We start from the raw sequence: 23,219 nt of genomic DNA, 5'->3' as shown, positions 1-23,219 counted from the left end.
CACTCCTTTATTAACCTTTTCTTTTTTAAGCCTCAAAATGTGAAGTTTGACAGTAAGCTCTACAAGAGCTTATCAGTTAGGACTCGGGGTGAAAATGGCGTGTGTACACAGCTACCCTCCCTCTAACCTAGAATTTTACATCCTTAGAGCATCTCTAGCAAAGCATCCTAAAGAAGTCCTTCACAGGTACAACTCTTCGGTGTGTTTCTCTTTCTTTCGCACCTGTTTCTATGACAAAACATGTACCTTACCACCTAAGGAATAGGTTTGACTTCTCCCGGGCTACTACAACATTCTCTGTGATTTGACTTCTGCAGAAATGAAGAAGAAAGATCAGTGTCTGTGCAGCCCCTTATGTTTTGAAGACTGAAAGGCACATGTCATGTGAGTGGAAAACAAGGAAATTAGGAAACAGCAGCTAGCGAGTTTATAAATGCACACCTTCACCGACTTACAATGAGATTAAGTCCCAATAAGTCCATTGTACGCTGAACGTATCGTGAGTCAAAAACGCACTTAATACATCTAACCTACTGAACATCAGAGTCTCCTCTACCTTAAACATGCTCTGAACACTTACATTTGCCCACAGTTGGGCAAAATCATCTAACCCAAAACCCATTTCATAACAAAATGTTGAGGATCTCATGTAATTGAGAGCTGGATTGCAAGCGACAAACAAAATGGTTGTGGGCGTGGTCGCTGTTTACCCTGTGATCACTGGGCTGACTAGGTGTGGCAGGTGAGGCCCAGCATCAGGAGATAGGATTGGACCACACTTCACTAGCCCAGAAACAGATCCATACGCAGGGGCCATGGAGACCCACAGGTCCAATTTTAGTATATGTGCTGCCAAAGCAAGCACCAGAAACAGATCCAAGTTCAAAATTCGAAGTGTGGTTTCTACTGAATGAGTATCGCGTTTGCATCATGCAAACCACCGTTAAGTCAGGGACTATCTGTAGTCACAAAGCAGGTAGCTTTGTGGAGGACCAGCTCCTCCAGAATCATGTAGAAGGAACAATATGCCCATATTGACCTAAATACAACCCAAATGTAGTGTTTTAAAGGTTTGGGAAGGACATGCATGAATACACAAGACCTCTATATTCTGGAGAGACAAACAGAACATCCCAGGGGAAAAAAAAAATCTTGGTATCGTTTCTAGCAATAACTCCAACAGCTGTGGTGTTGAGAGGGTCAGAGCTGAGAGATGAGGACAACCCAGACTGTGTCCTTTCTGCCACAAATGAAAAAAAGAAAAGAACAGAAGAAAATTTATTCATAAGCATATGCTCAATTCCCATCAAAGCTAGGGCAGCCTTTGGAAAAAGAGCACCTAAAGAAGCTGCTAGAATTCCTACACTCCTCCTCCCCGATCACCACTACCATTTTAAAAACTTGCTTCTTTTTCAGACTTACTTCAGCTGGAACTTAAAGTGAATTCAATGTAATGCTGTTATTGCTTATATCATTGGGCATGGCATTGCGGGTGGGGGGCGGGCAGGTGCATGGGTGATGAACTACCAAAATGATTAAATTGTTCGTTTCTTTGACAAAGGAAAGTTGCCAACATATTTTGATTGGAGTACCTTATAGCAAGGTGATGTATCATGCTGCAACAAAAATTAGACATTGCTGATTATCATCTATGATTAAAGCTTCATTCACATAAGTGCATAGAATACATTTTCAATATTCCTATAAGAAAATATATTCTTACTTTCAGGGATTTCTATAACCACCGGCATTTCTATCCAACAGGACCTGGAAATGAAATTTAAAAACAGCAAGAGAGAAAGACTCAAAGTTTTGCAGTGGGATGATTAAATTATAATTGCATAGAATTCTTGTCTTCCTTTCCAGTTCATTGTTATCTTTTCACAGCCATCTGTAAAATGGGTATAACATTACACGGCTTGGTTACAAAAATACCAATGAATATAAAGTAAATAGAATCATGAGAATTGAACACCTTCATAAAGACCATGAGATTTATTTGAGGGAAATTGGAAGAAGATAAATAGCCCACACAGAAAGGGTCAAAGATCTTATCTTCTTAATGTAAAATTTATACTCAAATAAATGGATGGCAATAAGAGCCTTAATAATTTTAAGTAAGATACTTGTAACATAATCAGAAACTGTGGAACAGCAGGAAGTATGGTTGATGCAAGCTCAAATCGATAGAGGTTTGGGCATAGCACTGATTTTGGGGGGGAACAGAGTTGCAATGACCCATGCAAGAGATTTGCCCTGCGGCAGTGATAATATAATGGGATATATCTTCCAAAAATAGCTAATACTTATTCTAAAGAAAGCACATGATTACTGAAATTCCTTCCAGATTCTTAGGGAAAGGATATATGAGTTTGTGGTCTCTTATAAAGCTTACTGTGAACACATTTAGGTTTGGTTTTGTTTTGACCATGATTTTATTCTCCAAGTTCTCAGCCCGCCAAATCTGTGCTTTATCTTCTTGCTTTGGTATAATGCCTGAACAAGGCCTTTCAAAATAGCTTCCTGTCTGGCTTGTTTAAAACATACCTCTTCACTGTCTCTGGGCTGAGCTTAAGGGAGGATATGAAGTCAACAAGTATAAGGTGAAAATAAATAACCATCCAGTTCAAACAAACCACTTGCCTCAGTCAATAGTTTCTGGCCCCAGTTCAGTTGTACCCAACAAAGTTCCTTAGATATCTCATTATCATGCTTCTTTAAGGTTGACCCTTCAAAGATTATCTTGTTTTGAAGTTCTAAACATCACAAATGCTAAAATGACTCAGGTATTATCATGTATTGATGATTCATGATGTCCTTCTGGAAAATGAAAACTCAGGCGTCTAATCAATAAAATAATTTTGAGTCTTTGAACTTGGTCCAGGTCAATTTTTCTTGGCAGTTTTTTGGCTTCCTGAATTATACTGACCCAAACCATGAATAATGATCTAAAATTGCACAATATACAGAAACCATCTGTTCGATAGGAACAAGAGGATGATGTCATGGGGCCATTTCTAATCTCGATTTAATGTCCTGCCAGTGTTGAAGTCACTGGTTTGGCAACATATTGGCAGACTCCAATTTGTTAAGGATGAGTAGGTTCAAGAAGGAAATTGTATCACTGAGTGGAGAGGGACTTCTCATTTTTTTCCGGATTGGAGGTGGGCTAACGAGAAACAGCAAGGGTTGACAATGGAATGACTGGTATATCCTCCACTACAGTGATAGAAGGACTATAGTTCACAAATGTGTCCCTGCCTCATCTGCGTTTGTCAAGAAACAAAGTCCCTCATCTTCTGAAAAGCAAGACGTTGCAGAAGTGTTCATAGGAGTAAAACAGAATTGCACCAAAAGAAGATGGTAAGGAGTAGTCTTTGCTTAGCTGTCCAGAGGAATATCTGGGAGTCGAACTGAATGAGACTGCGAGATAGATGAACAATCTATGAACTACAAGGTTTGGTTTATACCTAAGTGTTGAATGCAGGAACCATAACAATCATCCATCTATACTCAACCCTGAGAGAGTTATCCTTATTTGGGGTCCCACAACAACAGAAATGACAAATAAATATTATAGAGAAGTTTGAGAGGATTCAGAGGAGTACAACAAAAATGATTAAAGGGTTAGATTATCTTTTCTGGGTTAAAATGTTAAAATACTTGGGACACTTGGAGAGATGAGCAGTAAAGGAACATGAGGAGCTCAGACATACAGGATTCTTTGCTGAAGAAACTATTGCCTACATACCAAAAAAAAAATGCTGCAACTGTAAGGACTTAGCATAGAAAAGAAATATTAATGCCTTTTATTAAGGTAGCATTTTTGTCTGAACTACTGATGTATAAAAAATTGTATTGATTGTCTACCTAAAACTGTGTCAGAGGGGCATCTGGGTGGCTTAGTGGGTTAAGCATCCGACTCTTGATCTCAGCTCAGGTCTTGATCTCAGGGTCGTGAGTTCAAGCCCTACGTTAGGCTCCATGAAGCCTACTTAGAAAACAAAAACAAAAACAAAATGGTGTCAGAGTTCTCAATTATCAAATCAAATTATTTGAGTGAATGAAGTTCAGCTTATTTATGATTTAGTGGCTTCTGTAATGAATTTTTGGAGTACATTTAATTAATAGACTAGATACATTAAAGTGTATATTTGCTATCTGATTATTAAAGTAAGGGGAACTTGCAGAAGCTGATGCCAACTGTCACTGGTCTGAAATAATATAATAACACTGTAAACAATTATGAGTTTTTATGTACATCTCAGAAGTGTACAAAAGCATTACTAATTTAAAATTAAACATATACATTTTATATGAACATTGTATATGTATAAAGAGAAAACGCTCTAAGTTATCACATAAAGGCTTTACATTTTTAATTTTTCCTTAACTTTTAAATGCAAAAAATTTCACACCTGTACAAGGACATGAATCCCATTTAATGTTATTTTAAGATGATGGTGTTTTCCATGAGTTTCTATGAAGATGAAGTTTGCAGGTCCAAGGAAACAGACAAAGAAACAGATTATATTTACCTATTTCAAACTTTTTTGAAAAATGTTAGATTTTATTAGTAATTATAGAAATTTCCCCAAAATAAATCATGTTCATATGAACTTTGGAGAATAAAAATTGAAAGGTTTAAAATGTTGTATTATGAAAACGTAGAACACAAGCACACATCTAGAGTGTGTCCTTATGAGATTAAGGAGACTTGCTAAACAATCGTCAATTAATACCAAGATCCAGAGGGAATAGTCAAGGAAAGAAAGTTTTCTTTCTTTTTTTTTTTTTAAGATTTTATTTATTTATTTGAGACAGAGAATGAGAGAGACAGAGAGCACATGAGAGGGGGGAGGGTCAGAGGGAGAAGCAGACTCCCTGCCGAGCAGGGAGCCCGATGCGGGACTCGATCCAGGGACTCCAGGATCATGACCTGAGCCGAAGGCAGTCGCTTAACCAACTGAGCCACCCAGGCGCCCGGAAAGAAAGTTTTCTTGATTGCAGCCTAGGTAAGCAATTTAATTAGAATGACTGCTTTTAAAATATGTGCAATTTTGCCAATGGGAAGTGTGTTTTCTGGTGATAGATAGAAACATTGATGAGTCCCAGCCAGGATACAAAGACAAAAGGTCACAGGGCCTTCCTGACAACAAGCACATGTTTTCCATTGGATGCCTTCCCTATAGTGAATTTTCTTGCCACTCATTAGAATTCATCGACACATAATTCCCCTGCAAAAGAGATGGTGAAAAATGTAGTCTTACATAATCTTTGTCTTCTTTCTTTCTCCGAAGAACTGAGTGAATGGTGTATCTCAGTGGCCGTTTAGGTGGTGATGATGAAGTTGAGAGAGAGGAGAGAAGGTGAGGGATGCATGCAAAATGTCCATTTGCCATTTTGAAGCATACGCAGACCTTTAAATGGTTCACTTATCTCATATTGTAAACTCCAACTTGAGGAGAAATATTCACCAGACAGGTCATAAATCATGCCCAAAGACAGGTGCAATAAATACCAATGTCAAAAAGTTACAAAGTAAAATTATATTGTTTTGACAAGGCTTCCAGATGCGCTGACAACAGGGCAAGTAAATGGTCTTTTTTCTGAGAGCTCACATTGCTGGTACATGGGTGGAGAGAAGGACCACAAGCCATCATAAGAGGAACAGCATCCCAGAATTTTAACATTTGTCCTTCTTACTATACTCAAGGAGATGGCGAGCAAAGATGCTTCTGTCCATACAACGACATCATCACATGTTACAATGTTATCTGTGAAAACAGATTTTAGGGCAGAGTCAAACACCATAAGGAAGATATTTAACATGTACGTAGTGTCCCTTGTGGAAAATTTACTTCTAAATTGAATGGTATATAAGAATACATACACACATAAATGTACATATACTTCTTAAAATTCTTTTTTTGTTTGAATATAGTTGACACACAATGTTACTTTAGTTTCAGGTATACAACCTAGTGATTCAACTTCTCTGTGCTTTATGCTGTGCTCACAAGTGTAGCCACCATCTGTCACCATAAAATGCCATGACAATATTGAGTATATTCCTTATGCTGGGCCTTTTATTCCCATGACTTATTCATTCCATAACTGGAAGCCTGTATCTCCCACTCCTCTTTGCCCATTTTTCCCATCCCCCACATGCTCCCCTCTGGCAAACATGAGTTTGTTCTCTGTATTTATAGGTCTGATTATGCTTTTTGTTTGTTCATTCATTTGTTCTGTTTTCTTTTAGATGCCACATAGGAGTGAAATCATGTGGTATTTGTTCTTCCCAGTCTGAATTATTTCAATTGGCATAATACACTCTAGGTCCATCCATGCTGTTGCAAATGGCTCAATCTCATTCTTTTTTAAGATTGTGTAATATTCCATTGTTATATATACTTAAAGATATATACATAAGTATATATATATAAACATATATTAAACATTAACTATTCAGTGAAATTACCCAGAGATCCTTTTTAAAAAAGATTTATTTATTTATTTGAGAGAGAGAGTGCATCTTTGAGCGGGGGGGTGGCAGTGGGGTGGCGGGGGGGGCAGGTTGTACAGGGAGAGGGAGAGAATCTCAAACAGACTCCCCACCACCGGGCACGGAGCCCGATGCAGGGCTCAATCTCATGACACTGAGATCATGACCTGAGTTGAAATCAAGAGTTGGATGCCTAACTGACCAAGCCACTCAGGTGCACCCCCAGAGATCCTTTTGTAAATGAATTATTACCTAGTACTTATTTATCATTTGTGTAAATCTGGATTTTAACATACTTAAATGAAAACACTTTTATGTGAATTGTATTATTTTTGTACAAAACAGCTTCATTAATTAAATTTAAGTTTAGGTAAATTCTCACATCCTTGTTTTTTTTAATAGAGGTATTTGCCGTAATAGAGACTTTATTAAAATGACAAACATTATATATTTTTATATATTAGCACATATCAACACAACAGGATGCCAAAACTCTCTCCAATTTTGCTATATCTTTCTTTCTCAATAATGGTTGCATGAAAAGAGTCAATGTTGCCTGGGTGGCTCAGTCAGTTAAGCGTCTGCCTTTGGCTCAGGTCATGATCTCAGGGTCCTGGGGTGGAGCCCCGCATCAGGCTCCCTGCTCAGCTTATGCTATAGATATATCCAGCTCTGGAAATGTATTAAGGGCTACCTGAATGTTCAACTTCCTTAGACAGCTTCATCTGAAATAAACCACTAATTAGGATACATTTTTTGGAATTTGAGTGATAGAAATAATGGTTTAAATTATATGCCCCTCTGGGGGAGTCTGGGTGACTCAGTCGGCTGAGCAAACAACTCTTGATTTTGGATCAGGTCGTGATCTCAGGGTCCTGGGATGGAGCCCCCTCTCAGGCTCCATGCTCAGCTGCTCAGCTGGGAGTCTGCTTGTGGACTCTCATTCTCCCTCTCCCTCTGCCCCAGCTCTCTCTTTCTCTCTCTCTAAAGTAAATAAATAAGTAAATCTTTTTTAAAATAAATAAATAAATATTACATGTCCTCTGCATAGAAATGTTGAGTTTGTCCCTAAATAATTCAATTGTACAGTTCTGTTTTAATAATCATCTCTATTTGTCTAAATCGACCCTACTATTTAGGTATTTACTGTAAATTGAGGGTGCTGAATTCAATAATTGGCCAAATGCATAAAAAGTAAAAGAGCTCCAAATTTGTATTAGATATGAAGAAAATGAAAATTTAGTACAGCATCAACTTAAAAACATTTTACTTGGATACATTTAGATTGACATGGGATCTAACTCCCACCTTCTCTCCTGGTTGCCTGCTTAGAATAATACCAGACTGAGATTGGAGGTTTCAAAACAGTTTCTAAACTTCCAACCTGCAGCCTGTTAAGGAAGTCAACTCAAGAGTTGTTTATATAATCCCCCTAGAAATGGCTCCACATTGGTAATTCAGCTACATATTCCTAAGTTAAAATATTATTTTTCTCTCTCTTTTTGAGGGAAGCAACAAATCACAAAAGTGTGTCTTAATTGATATGCTTGGCATTCCAAAGGGTGGTATCAGTCACACTATTTTGCATGTATTCCTTGGGTAGTCAGGTGAGTTATGTGCTTCTCACGAAGAAATGAATTCTTTTGCTGAGTTGTATGTGGTAAGTTACTTATGACCTAGGGAAGCAGAAGTCAGGGGTGGAAGGCCTGGTAGCAGCATCCTATAAACCTAGCCAATGTGTTGCCCTGGAAAGGAATGTGCTGCCATAAATGAAGGCACTTGGAGGGCAAGGGTCATGGTATGTAATTAGCACAGACTATTTAAGGAAGAATAAGAAAATAACGTTTTACAAGCTGGTAGAAAGAGAAGCAAATAATCATTTAAATGTTCCAATTGTGAGTTCCGACAGTGTGTGTGGTTTATTTTACAAGCAACTTTCTTACCAGTAAAAGGCAAAGCAATACTGAAAAATCAGGTACTCACAGGTACTTGCAATGTGCATGACATGGCCCTCTCTTCCAGCTTATTTGCATAAGGTTAATCTCTAGCACTCCATTTTTTTTCTCTTACTCTAAAGCCCATTCTGACATTGGTCAAATGATAAGTGGAATAAAATAAAATATGGAAGTCTTTTTAGACTATGGCAGATCCTTTGGCCTGGTTCTGTAAGGAAAGGAGCACTGGATTCTGGTTTATAAAAGCGAGGCATTCACAAAGGAAGCTGAAAAGCTTTTCTCTGGACAGCCCAGCCACCTCATGCTTGTGATCCATTAATGTCACTCTTAGGAATATCTAGTTGGCCATTTCATTTAAAATAATGAAACTAATTTTCAGCCGTTCATTTAGTGGAGCAACTGACTTACTGTTTAGTATACGAAGTGACTTCTGTTTAAGCAAAGGTAAATTAAACGTCCTGAGAAATGAGTGTTATGGACTTCAGTGCATGTTATAGTTACACTTACTACTTTTAAATAAAAATATTTAAAAAAAGAAAAATATTAAACTATTAAGTTATTGGGGCAGTAAATCTTCCCTACATATATGTACACTGAAAGTAAAATATGGCAACTAAGCAAATAAAGGCACTCATGTACTTACAACAGGTTGCTAAATACATGTACTATCATTCCCTATGAAATCTTATGCAGAGTAATATGTGGGATATCTTATTCTGAAATTGTCATTAGGCTATCCTTTTTTGTTATACTCAAACTATACAACTGGTCAACCCACAGTTGCTTCTATTCCAGGTGCAACTTAAATTTTACTGTGGTTATATTTTGAAACATTTCTTCTTGACATCATTACCAGAGCTGTTACAATCTTTGATCGAAAAGTTGATAATGGAAGACTATCTTACTGGGAAGGATGCTATGAGTTTAAGATGGAAATCTGGGGACTGGTTTCCATTCTTTGTTTCCTATAGTGGGCAGTAAAAAGAACAAATTAATGGAGTGAAACATGATCTCTTGCCTGCTAAATTCCAAGGAGCCAATGTGATATTTAATTACTTACAGATATTGACCTTTTTTCCCCCACTAATTTTTATTTTATCTCCATTTTTTTCATTATGCAGTTTGTTTTGTGTTGTTTTGTTTTTAAGTTAGAACTCGTGTGAAGATGATATATAACCAATAGGACTGAGGGCAGGATTCAGAAGAGTTACTTATAAAAGACATTCTTTTCAGCGCTTCACAACATTGCTGTCATGGATACAAATAAATCACCAAACATTTGACAGTGGGTTGTGCTTAAATTGTGTCTAGTCTGAGATTGAATCCTTATTTGATTTAATATTTTCTCTTCACTGGAATACCTAAGCGTGTGCTAAGTGATACAGTCTGGATGTTTTAATTTTAATTCCCTAACAACTGAAATCAAATAGAAGATGTACGTATTTCACTTCCATGTTTTAAATGACTTAATTTGAGCTGCACTGAATACGATGTAAAAAATTTAATTGTGGCTTTACTGTATTTGTTCTTGTTAAATAATTCACAAGATCCCTGCCACTCTCTTACGTTTTAACATCATAAGAGAAGAGGAATAAACTCAGAAACTGACCTCACAATTGGCAAGGACCACACAAATTGTCCATTAATTATTCTGTAAATACTTCAAATAGTAAGTCTGTTTTCCCGAGCAAGATTGTAAACTCCTTGAGGACAAGAATTATAGACTACTGAAATTCTTAGCAATATCTAGAACCAGGACAGAATTTATCACAGGTGTTTATTAATTCTTTGGATTGAAGAGTTGAGATTTACTCTCTTGGTAGTGGGAAACCACGAAAAGGAGCAAGAAACAAATGAGTTTAGAATTCATTGCCATCTGCTTCCTTAGGCTCTGTAAAATATACCGGGTCTTGACAAATTCAGTAGGTTTTCCTTTTGTGTCTAGATAGTATTTTAAACAGCATAGCACCCATTTAACCATTACTGCTTAATTATAAAATTAATATATATCCTTTGAAAACATTTTTAAATCAAAACATTTAATAAGGAAAATGAAAACTGGCTGTAGATCCAACACCAGAGAAATAGGCCAATTAATTGTATACATTAATGTCTATATAATTTGTAGATTTTACACATGGTGAATCACATTGTATGTGTAGTTTCAGTATCTTGCTTTTTTTTATATACAGCAATACATTTTTTCATTGAATTAAATATTCTATAAAGTATTTCAAATAGATTTATTTTCTCTCATAAATGAATATAGCCATTTCTTTCTTGCCCTATTATTATTATTTTTTTACTTTTAATTTTGTTATTTCTATAAGGAACAAAGTGCCATAATCACCAAGGACAGTATGGGCGTGCTTCCTTGATTATTTTATTTTGGTAAATTTCAAGAAGTAGAAAAGCTAATTCAAAAGGACAATCTTTATTAATTTTGGTATATTACACCAATTGTTTTGAATGATATATATTTCAGAAGACCTTCATAAGTAAAGAATTATGTCTTTTGTGATCTTCTCTTCCTTTTTCTGGCCCACATACCCACATGGCCTAGTCATTATCTTCTGCTATTTAATACCAAAGGAATTCCTGCTAGGGATCTGCCTTTTTCAGTTAATTCTTGCCCTTTGCAGTTTTTTGCTTTTTTTTTTTTTTTTAAGATATAATCATCTAGAACAGCAGGTCCCTACAGAGAACTTGAACATTTGCTTTTAATCAAAAGGCAGAGTTTATATTAAACTCAGTAAACAAAATCAGGGGACTTGTATAAATAACAATTTGTGCATATCATTTTCATTTTTGCTGACACTTTTGACTCTGGTATTGATCTTTCGCCAGGTTGTGAAACTCAGGGGGCAAAGTGCAAGGTTCAAAAGTGGCTATTTGCCTCAAGGTTTATTGAAAATAAAACATCGACGGAAGTCCGCTCAAGTAATTTGAGGAACCTTTTTTTTTCTTCTAGGAAGGATGTCATTATTTGGTTTCTAAGTTTAAGTCTGCTTAGAGAAAAATAATAGAGTGAAAACAGGCTTGAAACATTAGAAAGCTGGCAGAGAACTTCTATAGAATTATGTGACTCAGTGCAGGTATGTAAAATTTTAAAGGAAAAACATCTCATTCGACATTGAACATCCCTTCATCTGTTCATCATCCAAATATCGAAGCTTTAGCTCCATTTTGCCAATCGCATAGCCTGCAAAAGACAACTGTCACATGGACGAATAATGAAAGACAGCATTTAAAGATATGCTATTTTAAAATTTGTTTTAATCATAAAATTGATTTTTGAAAATCAGTACAATCGATGGATTGTCATTATGCAGATAAAGACAAAGTTGATTTTTCATTCTTCCTTTCCAAACTATTGTTTTGCCTTCACACAAGCACTTGCTGGGAGTGTTTCTGTTCGCCAAGACAAGAGGGCCACAGGCAGAGCTGTTTTTAATTTTTAAAGATAATGGGAAACACACATTAAAGTTTCCCAACTTTGACTTGAAATTGTTGTACCTTGAGATTCACAATGCATTTATTAGAGAGTATCCATCCAACTTAGAGGACTTTAACAATCTTCCTTAGGTTGGATTGCAAATTAAGCCAGAAGTCAAGCACTTCAGCAATCTTTCCCAGGGTCAGGCGGTAGATTCTGGTTATTTTCAACCAAATTAGACATCATTTTGGATGTTTATTCTCCCAATTAGCTGCTTTTTGCCTAAACCTTTTAAGTTTCTTTATGATTTTATTTAAAAAAATCTCTTAGTTTCTGATTACCAGAGGGACTTAAATGTGGTCTATTGGAAACCTTCATCACATGTAGAGGGAGAACACAAAATCGTCTGTGGAATAAGGCTCCAGCTAACAGGTACCCTCAAGCAATCTGCATATTTATGGAATAGCATGATAATGGATCCAGAAAATTAAGCTAAAAGCGGTTGATACAAATTACATAGTATTGTGCTTTTAAAAAACTGATATGTCTAAGTATATGAAGTCTTAGCTTTCCAGGAGGTTACATTTTAATGGTAGAAGGCATAGCACACCAATAAGTAACTATATGATTAGAAAAGAAAATTTCAGGTACTATTAAGAACTGTGAGCAAGTAAAGCAGTGTTATGAGTGATGATGTAGAGTCCTTTAGAAAGGATGCTCAAGAAAGACCTCATTCAGGAGATGGTAGCTGAGGTCGGTCCAGAGTGAGAAGGTGACCACGTAAAGCTCCTTGGGAAGACAGGGCAGAGAAAAATAATAGAAAGCATAAGGACCTAGGGTGAGGATAAGATTTTTGTTGTTTTGTTTTCTCCCTTTGGGGACAAAAAGGAGGTCAAGATTGCTGGAATTCAATTTGTATAGAGCAGAAGTGTATGATATGGATCAAAAGTAAGCAGGGACTAGATAATGCATCGGGGCAGTGAAAACAGTGGCAGGCACTGAGTAGTGAAATTGATTTAATTCTTAAGCCATCATTCCAGTTGCAGTGTTGAGTGTAGGTTACTGGGGAAACTACCAGGGACACTATCATTAGGATATTGATTGGGACGCAAGAAGAAGAGAATCAAGGTAGTAGTTGCTTAAATGAGAGAACAATGTCATTTTCTTGTATGTAATAGGAGGCAATTTAGTGTTGACATGGGAGAGCCTTTGATGTTGAATCCAGGCTATTTCCAGATTTCCATTCTATCATCCCTAATGGGTATAAGAAGGATGGAGGAGATAGAAAGGCTGCTTTTGAAAATTGCATGTGTCACTTTCATACACCATTCAGAAATGAGTCACATATCTAAGCTGGCTTAGGTCATAGGCCCAGTTACAAATCAGGCTGATGCTACAACCATCATGCCATCAGATGAGGGCAAATGGGGACTAAAAGGGAATATGCTAAGGTGATTAGGTAAAAGGATGGAAATCCTTGAGTTAGTGAATTAACATCCTTGAGTTACTGAATTACCCTAACCTGGAAACACTCTCTCTTGGGGATTCTTGTCATGTGAGATAATAAGTACTTTATACTTCATTATGAATTGGGTCATCTGTCACTTGCAGCCAATAGATTCCTAGGTGATAAATCTCAGGTGAAAGAGGGTAAAGATACATATCTACCCTCTCCAGTTAGTCCACCCATGTGATGAGCTAATGTGTGTTTTTTCATTCTTAGGGTAGAGATCAGTCCCTTTGCAAAGGTGATGTCCTTTCTATCCCTCGGATCCTAAAACGATAACACCAGTTGTACCTTCATGAAGCAAGTCGAAAGTTGAAGAACTCCGTAGAATTAGTATCCAAATCTATGAATGGAAAACAGGAGATAGGAGCCTGAATTCTATTTGTTGCCCACACATATGTGTAAATCACCATGATGTTCCTAGGTGGGTGGGGGTCTCCATTTTGGTTTTGCCTTGAAACTTGCACTATGTGGCATTCTGGTTCACTACTTTGGGTACAGAGTCCTACAGGCAAGGGCCCTGCTTGGTGTGAATATTGCATATTCCACATGTGGCTTCATCTCACTGAGATTCAGTTCTCCACATGACACACGGGGATGGATAAGACTACCTATTTCACTGCATTATAATAAGATTGATAGGTCATGCGTCCTGAGGTTTTGCAACGTGCCAGATGCTGTTCCAAGCACTATGCAAGGGTTAACTCTTAACGAGGGAGATCCAGGTATTATTATTCCCCTTACACTGGTGAGAAAATTGAGACACAAACCAGCTGAACAACTTGCTCCAGACCACTCAGCTCTTAAGAGCTAGAGTGAGGATTTGACTCCAGGTCGTTGGGCTCTAGAGTGTGAGCTGTTTAAACACGCTATCGCCTGCCGACTGTTTGGCACGTACGCATGCAATAATTGTCACTTAGCATTTTCATTTTGCATTTTCCCATTACTTTATTTTGACTTCAATGTGGGGGAGGTGATTATCCAAAGATGTGAATTATCCAAGGATTGTGATAGTCGAGGCAGAGGAAATACTAGATTTTTCTGAGTAGGAGTAGGGTTAAAGAGTCTCAGTACTTGAACCAGTCCAAAGCAAGAAACAAATGTCCAGAAGCCTTCCCTGCTCCACATCTGTTTTTATTTTTCAGTTTATCAGCCTGCTGTTCCATGACAGGATTTTGCAATATTCAGCTCCCCTGGTGACTTATAGGCTATCAAGGGAAAAGAGAATAAAGAAAAGCTTTTAGCCAACTTCAGCTTTTCCTTCCTTAAAACTGAAGATAAGCTCTGGCTGGACACCATGAGGTTGGTTAAAAAGGCTAATTCATGCGTCTCCTCTTTATCAGCTTGAGAGGGGATGCTGGCTTTGCCAGTGCCCAGCACTGTTGATAGTCCTTGTCCCGCAGGGTCAAGATGGTGTGTGTGAAGATTAGACAAGCTTGTAGCTGAGGATGCCCAACAGAGTGCAGTTCTTCTCTCCTGGGGAATAGGAGATGATCTCTGGTAGATCTTTGGTAGATGATATCTGTGTCATCACATCAAAGGTGAAGTTTGACAAGAACACGAACAGCAATATGTGGAGGTACATAGCTCCTGGGTCATCTCCTGCAAAACCAGCCACTCTTTCATGTACTGTAAGCAGGGAATGACCTCCAGCCTTTGGTTCTTCATAAGAATTCATATTAACTGCATCAAAAGCCAGGCCAGTGCATCTAACAGTCAATGAGTTCTCGTTAGGGAGGAACAGCCCATTTTCAGGTTGGTATGAGGAGCGTTAGTCAGGCTTTCAAGGTAATGCTCATCTTCCATAAAACTTTTACGAGTGGTCACAAATTGCTGACAACAATTCTTTCCTAAACTGTGAAAGATCAACTCCAGATGTTTGCCTTCTGCTGGAGGAGACCCAACCAGTGTCTCTTCCACCAGAAAACGCATCACAGTAAAAGAAGAAATGACTCCAGTAACTGGTCTCTTGAGCTGCCTCTAGAGCTCAAAAGTACTCAAAAATCTCATATCCTCCCCTCTTTCAGGTCTCTCACTGGGCGGCCATTACATGGCTTCTCCTGGATGTGGTGAGTAGAGATGTTAAGGAATGGAAAACATTTAGGTGTCTTAAAACAGTCCATGTAGTGAGTGATAGTTTGGAAAGAAACCATTAGGAAAGGACGTGTAAAGACCGAGGCCAGATTTAAACTTGTCTTGTGTTGTGATCAAGAAGCAATTACCTGGTTAATTCTACCCAGGGAACACAAGTTCTCCCAAATAACCCAGGTATTTTAGATGAATGGGGTCAGTTAGAATACAAAGTAGTCAAAATAGTTCTTTGGTTCTTTGCATTCAGTATGTAAATTGGAAGAAGAGAGTTACACAGTGGGAGTCGCAACCAAATGAAATACTTTATTATAAACCTCATTTAGCATAATGGATTAAATATGCAGTTTTTGACAAGAATAAACATTCGGCCTTGTAAAAGTGGCTACTTCTGAATCTTTGCTACCACTCCATTTTTTTCAGATTTTCACATTTTATTACATTGTATTAGATTTACCCCTCCTAGCAAGTTTATTCTTCATTTAAGACCACCTTTCAGAACAATTCTTTCTCAGATTTTATTTTCAAGTAATTTCTACACCCAACTTGGGTCTGGAACTTACAACCCTGTGATCATGAGTCTCATGCTCTATGGACTGAGCCAGCCAGGCAACCCCAAACAAATATTTTTACTGCCATCAATTTAGAAACTTTAAGGAAACATGAGCTACTCTAAAAGAAAAGCAGAATCATGTTTGGGATACTTCTGTCTCTCTTAGTTTCCATTTTCTGAAAAAGTCCTCATTTCACCATCATTTTGAGGGTGATTTTTTTGTTTTGTTTTGTTTTGTTTTGTTTTTGAGGAGCTACAGGTCAATATTATGGTTATTTCCTTGAATACACTGTGCTTGTTTTACTGTTCTTTCTTTTTTTTTCTTTTCTTCGTTTTTTTACAGATTTTATTTTTTTAAGTCATCTCTATACCCAGTGTGGGGCTTGAACTCACAACCCCGAGATCAAGAGACGCACACTCAACCAACTGAACCAGCTAGGTGTTCGTACTCTTCTTTCTTTTAAGACTTATTTTCAGCCATTTTACAGTGATGGATCTAGGTGCTTTTATCTTGTTTTGTGTTCTTGGAGTTCAGCAAGCTTCTTGGATATTTGATTTGAAGAATTTGATTCATTTTGGAAAATTCTTTACCAAAGTCAGTTTATTTTATTTTATTTATTATGTTTATTTTAGTTTTCTTTTTTTTTTATTTGAATATGGTGGACACACAATATTACATTAGTTTCAGGTGTACAACATAGTGATTCGACAATTCCATGCCTTATGCTGTGCTCACCTCAAGTGTAGCTACCATCTGTCACTGTACAGCACTCTTACAACATCTCTGACTAGAGTCCATATGCTCTGCCTTTTATTCCCATGACATATTCATTTCATAACTGGAAGCCTGTATCTCCCACTCCCTTTGACCCATTTTGCCCATCCCCCCACCCATCCCCTCTGGCAACCATGAGTTTTGTTCTCTGTTATAGGTCTGATTCTGCTTTTTGTTTGTTTATTCATTTGTTTTGCTTTGTTTTGTTTTAGATTCCACATATGAGTATACCAAAGTCAACTTTAACATAGCTCTTGCTTTCATTCCATGATATGATTTTTGCAGAATTTACCCATTCTCCTAAAGGACATGGGGAAAATTTCTGGATCGGCTATTATAAATAGAGCTGTTGTGAACAGCTTGTCCTAATCTTTTGGTGAGCTCATGTACACATTTCTGGTTTATACATATCTAGGAGTGGAATTGCTGGGGATGGATTCAAATTCATTAGGCCACTTGCTACTTATGAGCTTTGTGAACCAAGGCATGTTATGTAGCCTCTCTCAGACTCATTTTTCATATCTGTGTATTGGAAATAAAAATAGTTGCCCCTCAAAAAAAAAAAAAATAAAATAAAATAAAATAGCTCTTGCTTTCTCTTCTTTCTTGTTCCTTTGTATCTTCAATTACGTATCTATCACACTGTTTATTATTATCCTATGTCTCTCACATCGGTTTTGTTTTTTTTGGTTTTGGTTTTCTTTGTCGTTGTTGTTAACACATTTTTCTCCCTGCTCTTCAGTTTAGATTATTTCTCCTCATCTGTGTTTCAGTTCACTGATCTCTTCTAATGCAGTGTCTAGTTTGTTGTTAAGTTTATCAGCTCTTAAAATAAGGATTTTTTTTTTCGATTCTAGAGTTTCCATTTAATGCTTTTTTAAAAAGTTCCTTTTCTCTATTGAAATTTTCCATCCATCTTTTTCTTCATTGTGTACATACTTTTCTCTCTTCTTTAATACACTTATACTAGTTATTTCAAAGTCCTGCTAGCTGACTGCAATATCTTAGTCAATGCAGGGTGACTTCTCTTCCCTGCTTTTTTTCTCTTTCCCCATGGTTTTATATTATGTACTAGAGGTTTCTCTATGCCTTTCTAGCCAAACACAAACCATACCCTTCACTCCCACTGAGAAAAATCTTGTGGTTGTGATCCAATGGGTAAAGAGGATCAGTTTTGATTTTAGGACTTCTCTAGATTCAAATAGGTCTTGCCAGTCTATGTGGCTGCTAAATTGTCTCTAGATTTCCCTTTACTCTAGCAGATACCCTCTGCCTAGACACGATGCTCTACCAGCAGGTGCCCAGTTATGGACAAGGGCCTGTGGGAAGAAACAGCTTTTGATCATTGCTCACCCAAGAAGTGAGCTTCCTGTGGGACTTAGCTCCTTCATATTCTGGGTGTTCACAGTTAGATGTCTGGAGTTTATTTTACCTGTACTTCACAGGTAGAATATACACCTTGTTCATATTTTTGCATTATTTGTTATAGATGCAGGATAAATGGCACCTGTGATCCTCTATACCAAGAGTTGGCATACTACAGTTCAAATCTGGGCCACATCTGGCCTGCAGCCTATTTTTTTTACAGCCAGTTAGCTAAGAACAGCTTTTCAAGTTTGTAAAGGATTGTAAAAGTCAGCAACCGCCAAAGAAGAATATGCAACAGATGATACATGACTCACAAACTCCATCATATTTACTACCTGACCGCTTACAGAAAAACTTTATTGATCTCAATCTATATTTTAATTGAAATGCTAACATTGTTTGCTTTGTCTTGTTTTGTTTTTATCCTGTTATGCAGCAGGATTGAGTTAATACAAACTTGCTGCCAGCATCCTGGGAGCTGGTGAGGTGGAAAGCTGGGAGTCTAAACATTCACAATGTAAACTCGTCATCAACGTCTGTTTTCCACATGAAGTCCTCGTTGTCAAATGGTGTCTCCCAGGCCAGATCCCATTGGGTTTACTCACTCCGGAGAGTGCACCTCCAACAGTCAACTGCAGGAACATGGCTATCATTCTAACATCATTTGTCTTAATACTTTCTCTTTATTCTTGTGGGGTTTGCTTTTCTCTCCTTTATTCCCTGAAATTATTATACTGAGGCATCTGGAGGGCAGGATAGTGTATGCATGTGATCTTCTTTCCATCTTTAACCAGACGCAGCCTCCACTCTTCATGGTGTTCATGCAGAGGAAACTTAACAGAAGCAGAAGCATTTGAAATCTGAGCCAGAGGGCAGACTAGGTTATGACAGAGTAGAAATAGTATTTCTTGTGCAACTATTTGTATAGGGAGTCTTACGTGAACTAAGAAGGCTGTAAACAAAACACATCCTGGCAAAACAATAATATAAACCACATTTTTATTAAAATCAAATGACATATGGTAATTATGCATTCCCTTGCTAAGTTAATTTTATCCCAAATTGTAGATAATAGCTAATATGAAGTCAAATTAAATGTTGGCATTCATTCAGAAGTGTTGTTCCTCCAGTGAAAAAGAAATTGATCTGCTATTTTTATCCTAACTGTCCCTCCATGATAGTGGGCAAGACACTTAACTTTCTAAAGCTCACTGAATGGAAAAAAAAAATTAGTCTTTTATTTCATTACCTTCAAGGTCAATCCCAGCTTTATAAATTTATCATCTGTTAAAGAAAATATGAACTTATTTCACTGTGTCAGTATAAAGAAAGCACCTTTCTGCTTTGTTAATAGAACCATTGCTAAACTTTATATCTATATAAGTATTAAAAATATTTCTGGGACATATATAAATCCTCTTTGTACAGTTAGGTGGCAAAATAAATGTTAGTCCATCAGTTATATCAATTCAGGCAATTTACCAAATGAAATCAACAAGAATCACAGAGATTCAAAATATCAGTAACTCTAATCCTATAATAATCCTCGGATGGCAGGATGATCAAGGTCGTTTTTTTTTTCTTTAAATAATTGTTACAGTTGAAGTCATTGGATAATCCCAGCAAACAAAACTACAAGTCCTACTAAAGAGTTTTTGTATACAATTCTGTATAAGAAATGCCTGATTAAATTTTGTCTGCCAGAGCTAAATTGATGGGTAGTAGATTTGCAAATTTTTGAAATGAGAGAATAGAGGGAGGAAGGAAGTAATTTAAGGTCATGATTTCTAATTTGTAAAGTCCATTTATAATAGTCTTTAGGGTAATTTGCTGATGACAGTAAAGCTTAAGGAGATAGATCAAGCTAATTCATTAACTGCTCTATCTTCGTGGAGAGGATTAAGAGATGGAGGAGAAATCGGTCTGCAGAATTTCAAGCATCAGGGGAGTTCTGCAGACTCAGTCTGTGGACAGAACTAGCAAACCAAAATGATAGATCATTTGGCTGAATTATATCTTTCAGTCTCAGTAGGATAATCACCGTCGTCATCACAGGAATAAATTTTTTAAAATCCATAATAATAATAGCAATAATAACATTAATGGTAATACAAATAGTAACTCCTGACATGCATTAATCATTTGCCAGGTGCTAGCTTATTTTATAAGAGGCTTTATTTCATTTCATCTTTGTCACAACCTATGAGAAAAATTTTAGTATTTCCCTGTCTTTTCAAGAAATGAGGTACAGAGAAGTTACATAATTTGATCACAAACTGGGAGGCAAAGCCATGTTTCAAACCTCATCAGCCTGATCCCAGAACGAAATTTTATTATTTCGTTATTTATTTATAAGGGGATTGTCAAGTTAAATGCTCTATTCCCTGTGTTTCTGTTCTGTAGAGAAATAGAATTTTTTTTTCTCTAAAGACAAAAGTTACTTCCTAACACCCAGTCATGTTGGTGAAGAGGGACAAAATAGGACAAGAAAAGGGGTGCTTGGGTGGCTCAGCCTCTGGCTCAGGTCATGATCTCAGGGTTTAGGATTGAGCCTTGCTTCGGGCTCTGTGCTCAGTGTGGAGTCTGTTTGGGATTCTTTCTCTCCCTTTCCCCCTGCCCCTCCACCCCTAAAATAAATAAATAAATCTTTTAAAAAATAGGATAAGAAAGTAAGGTAATAAATAAAAGGGAAATCGGAGTATAAATTCAAAATATTTTAAGAGGCATGGACACTAATTATTCTAACAATGGTGATTGGAACCATTTTTCTTTTTTTTTTTTTAATTTATTTTTTTATTTATTTTTTTATTCTTATGTTAATCCCCATACATTACATCATTAGTTTCAGATGAAGTGTTCCATGATTCATTGTTTGTGCATAACACCCAGTGCTCCATGCAGAATGTGCCCTCCTCGATACCCACCACCAGGCTAACCCATTCTCCCACCCCCCTCCCCTCTAGAACCCTCAGTTTGTTTTTCAGAGTCCATCGTCTCTCATGGGAACCATTTTTCTTTTTTGTCAGTTTGGCACACAAGCAAGTCATCCAACCTCTTTAAACTCCAGTTTCCTCATCTATACTCCAAGTATTATAAAGATCAATGACTTAAGGTAGGTAAATAAACCTAATCTAGTACCTACATCAATGAAATGATGGTGATTGCATTATCAATGTTAAGATTAGATTGCTCTCTCCAAGCCATTGGATAAAAGCTATGGAAAATAATCGTGTGCCTTCTTTTGAAATTTGCTCCTGAAATCTCACCAAGTGTGTTAGAAGCATCTCTAGTCTTCCACACCATGGGTGATCCAGGGAGCAGCAGAAGCAGGAGCTTCTTAGAAATGCAGACACCCTGGCCACACCTCAGATCTGCCCAATCAGGATCCCTAGGAATGCTTTCAACGTTGAGAAGTACTGGCTTATAGAAATGGAAAAGGAACTGATGGTGTGCTTAAACAAGCAGAGAAACAGTGGGAAGGCTTGATTTCTGGCTCAAATAACTGGAGACCCAAAAGTTAAAGAAGTCCGCCCCCCTCCCCATGTGTTTTATTGTTGTTTTGGCTTGGTTTGTTCATTTGTTTGTTTAAGCAAATAGAAGCAAAAGGGCCACAGAAGAAGAGACATTGCGAATGAGACACTCTAGTAATGGAACCAAGTCCCTGAGGTCTTCTCGAACTCAGAAAGAAATGGGATGGAAAGCAAAGGTGTGTGCATAAGTCTGGTGTGTAGAAGGGGATCCAGTCCTTCCGAGACAGAGAAGAAGGGGCACAGATGCAATTCACTGTGTGGGCAGAGGGCAGGAAGCTGAAGAAGTTAGTGAGCAAAGAGGAAGATATCAAGTGAGAGAGGTGAGTAGAGCTGGCTTAGGGAAAGGGATGAAGGTTTAGGGGATTGGAGGTATGGAGGATGAGAGAGAGGGCTAATTACAGATATAATGACCTGAAGAAATACTGAAGTGGGTAATGAGGACTAGGACATTTGCTACAGTGCTTCCCAGGCCTGAAAGAGGATGAGCCTAAGGGAGAAGCCATCCTACCAGGCTTTGGTTTACTTTGGTTACATAAAGGTGGAGAACTCTTTCTCTGAAAGCTTGAAGATGCAGGTCAATTGTGATTGATGGCATTGGGGCTCTAAAGTGTGCAGTTCACTGGAAAGAAGATGAATTACGGTGGGTGAGGTAAAAACGAGCCTGATGGAAGGAATTATGCATATCAGAATAAGGAACTGAATAAAGGAGGGATGAGATAAATGAAGGCAGAGCACATTGGGTCCAAAACTTATAACAAGAGCCATGAAAGTCATTTGGTTGAATATCCAGATACTGTGGAGATTCTAATTGTCATGTGCATTTGGTACAAACTAGTTTTGAAAAAGAGGGATGGAGGGAGAGAGAGAGGGAGAAGAGTACTAATTGCTTTATGGGACAGCACTTTAGGCTGTAAGGTGGGAAGAGTACACCCTGAAAAGTATGGTTTTATACAAATTAGGCATCCATGTTCTAGGGGCAGCTTGCTGAATTGACTCAGGCTAGCCATCTGATGAGTGCAGCCACCATGAAATGACAGTACTATGTATGAAGGTTGGCCCCTATCTTTTTGCAATTCCATCTGACCCCTTTTTATAATGAAGCAAGAGTGGAATGCTCACTGAATCAAAGCAGGAAGCCAATAGAAGAGAAGTTGATTAGTGGACAAATCTTCCTTGGGAATAGGAAAAGAGCTGAAGGGAAGAAATGCATCAAAATCAGTAACAAAAAGTAAAAGTAAAGAATCAAAACCTCACTTACCTGTTCACCTCGGGGTTTTCAGAGATGAGGCAGAATATATCAAGCACAGAAGTTTCCCTCCAACCAAGGAAACCCATCATCTCCTCTAGCTTAAATTTCTATTAATTAGAGACTGTTTTGTTTTTAAATGAAAATTTCCAACTGACTGGATTTGAGGGAGTAGAAAATTAGCCAAATGTTAGTCATCACCATCTTCTGGTACATTTTTCTGATCAGATTTTTTCTTCCTAATCCCTAGATGAAT

At 37.5% G+C, this 23,219-nt stretch overlaps 2 long non-coding RNA genes across 3 annotated transcripts in view; one reads left to right on the top strand and one right to left on the bottom strand.

The window, feature by feature from the left end:
• Nucleotides 1–23,219, top strand: part of LOC115942910 (uncharacterized) — a 465,869-nt gene that overhangs the window by 261,629 nt on the left and 181,021 nt on the right. The gene's annotated exons all lie outside the window — the stretch shown is intronic.
• Nucleotides 14,737–23,219, bottom strand: part of LOC115942909 (uncharacterized) — an 82,913-nt gene continuing 74,430 nt past the window's right edge. The window contains exon 3 of the long non-coding RNA XR_014140408.1: nucleotides 14,737–19,020. This is a non-coding gene — a long non-coding RNA (uncharacterized LOC115942909). The remainder of the gene's footprint in view (nucleotides 19,021–23,219) is intronic.

The sequence above is a fragment of the Leptonychotes weddellii genome, chromosome 15 (genome assembly GCF_054177405.1).
Source record: "Leptonychotes weddellii isolate Sample4059 chromosome 15, ASM5417740v2, whole genome shotgun sequence".
Taxonomy (NCBI): domain Eukaryota; kingdom Metazoa; phylum Chordata; class Mammalia; order Carnivora; family Phocidae; genus Leptonychotes; species Leptonychotes weddellii.
The sequence above is the reverse complement of the archived record's forward strand: the minus strand, read 5'-3'. Positions and strand labels throughout refer to the sequence as shown.